This window comes from Tasmannia lanceolata, unplaced genomic scaffold (assembly GCF_043159265.1).
Source record: "Tasmannia lanceolata isolate RefF3 unplaced genomic scaffold, GAP_Taslan_0.1 ptg000267l, whole genome shotgun sequence".
Taxonomy (NCBI): domain Eukaryota; kingdom Viridiplantae; phylum Streptophyta; class Magnoliopsida; order Canellales; family Winteraceae; genus Tasmannia; species Tasmannia lanceolata.
Window position 1 is genome coordinate 102,501 of NW_027518942.1, and position 2,500 is coordinate 105,000.

Consider the following 2,500-nt stretch of genomic DNA (forward strand, 5'->3'; position numbering starts at 1 on the left):
ATCCGCGGTCCCCTGGCCCTGCGCACGTTTGTCTTTGAAACCGAGCATCAATGCCACAGAAAGTGCCGGGGCGCCAGCTGGAGCCATCATCCGACGTGCCATGGCTCTGGTCCCATGGTCTTCGCAACCGAGCATTCGTGACACCCGCGGGGCCAGGACACCAACCCTTCCGACACGAGCATTCGCGCATGTTCTTTGGCCACACAACGGCGCCAGCACGAGCAAAATCATCCGCGGTGCGGTGGCCTTGCACGGCCTTTTGTCTTTGGAACCAACCATCAGTGCCACGGGAAGTGCCGGAGTCCCGGCATCCGCGGTGCCAAGTCATTGCGCCCTTGGTCTCTGCAGCGGGGCATGCCGGGCACTCCCAACCATTGCAAGCAAGCAAGCAAGCAAGAAAGAAAGTAAGTAAGTAAGTAAGTATTACATATAGGGGCGGGACATGCGGGGAGATCTGCGAAACGTGCATTACGGGGCACACGCGTACCTACCGGGGCATACCGACCCCTATTGGGGCACACGTGTGCATATCGGGGCATACCGGGCCTATCGGGGCACACGCGTACATACCGGGGCATACCGAGCCCTACTGGGGCACACGTGCGCATATCGGGGCGTACCAAGCCTATCGGGGCATACGCATGTATCCCAAGGCATACCGAGTCTATCCGGGCATACGCGTTCATACCGGGGCGTAACGGGCCTATCGGGGCATACTTGGGCATATCCGGGCAAAAAATGCCCAAAACTTGCGCAACCTTGGCAACCGTGGTCCATTCCTCTCTATATGCCTAGCCTTGCCAACCGTGGTCCATTCCTCACTATATGCCATGGCCTTGTGCCCATGGTCTTCCCAAGACAGCGTCCAAGGCCCCCGGAAGGCCAAGGGAGCCCAACCCAGCAATGCCCTGCTATGGCAAGCCAAGGCCAAGCATTCCGGTGCCTATCCGGGCAAAAATGCAATTCCTCTCTATATGCCTAGCCTTGGCAACCGTGGTCCATTCCCCACCATATGCCATGGCCTTGTGCCCATGGTCTTCCCAAGACAGTGTCCAAGGCGCCCGGAAGGCCAAGGGAGCCCAACCCAGCAATGCCCTGCTTTGGCAAGCCAAGGCCAAGCATTCCGGTGCCTAACCTTGGCAACCGTGGTCCTTTCCTCACCATATGCCATGGCCTTGTGCCCATGGTCTTCGCAAGACATCGTCCAAGGCGCCCAAAAGGCCAAGGGAGCCCAACCCAGCAATGCCTTGCTAGGACAAGCCAAGGCCAAGCATTCCGGTGCCTATCCGGGCAAAAACGCCCAAAGCATGCCCATTCCTTAGCCTATCCAGGCAAAAACGCCCAAAATCTGCACATTCTAGTGCCTATCCGGGCAAAAACGCCCACCAGCATGCCACCCTCCTATAGGGTTTGCGCAACCAACCAGCCTAACCACCAGTGGCAACCAAAGGTGCTGTTAGCGACGACTTCTGAAGACGCAACGAGACGCGACGTGTTTGCGCCCAGACGCGACGAGACGATGCGGGATCTGCGCCCAAGAATGCCTAGACCCGTCGACTTGATGCGGGATCAGCTCGCCCAAGCATGCCTAGTGTGCAAGGCCTGTGTGCAAGGCTAGTGTCCAAGGCTAGTGTGCAAGGCTCATGTGGAACGCTAGTGCGCAAGGCTAGTGCCCAAGGCTTGTGTGCCAGGCCCGTGTGCAAGGCTAGTGTCCAGGGCTTGTGTGCATTGCTTGAGTGCAAGGCTTGTGTGCATTGCTCGAGTGCATGGCTTGTGTGCAAGGGTTGTGCGCAAGGCTAGTGTGCGGGGCTTGTGCGCATGGCTAATGTGCACGGCTTGTGTGCATGGCTACCGTGCAAGGCTAGTTTGCATGGCTAGGGTGCAAGGCTCGCATGCGAGGCTAGTGTGCAAGGCTGCGTGCAAGGGAAGCGTGCAGGGCGAGTGTGCGAGGCCACTGTGCACGGCGCCAGCACTAGCGAGCCATCATCCGCGTTGCCATGGCTCGCTTGGCCTTGGCTTGCCAGGCCCCGACACGAGCAATCGCGCATTTTCTTTGCAACCGACCATCAATGCCGCCCAACGGGGCCAGCACGAGCAGTCATCCGCGGTCCCCTGGCCCTGCGCACGTTTGTCTTTGAAACCGAGCATCAATGCCACAGAAAGTGCCGGGGCGCCAGCTGGAGCCATCATCCGACGTGCCATGGCTCGCTTGGCCTTGGCTTGCCGGGCCCCGACACGAGCAATCGCGCATTTTCTTTGCAACCGACCATCAATGCCGCCCAACGGGGCCAGCACGAGCAGTCATCCGCGGTCCCCTGGCACTGCGCACGTTTGTCTTTGAAACCGAGCATCAATGCCACAGAAAGTGCCGGGGCGCCAGCTGGAGCCATCATCCGACGTGCCATGGCTCTGGTCCCATGGTCTTCGCAACCGAGCATTCGTGACACCCGCGGGGCCAGGACACCAACCCTTCCGACACGAGCATTCGCGCATGTTCTTT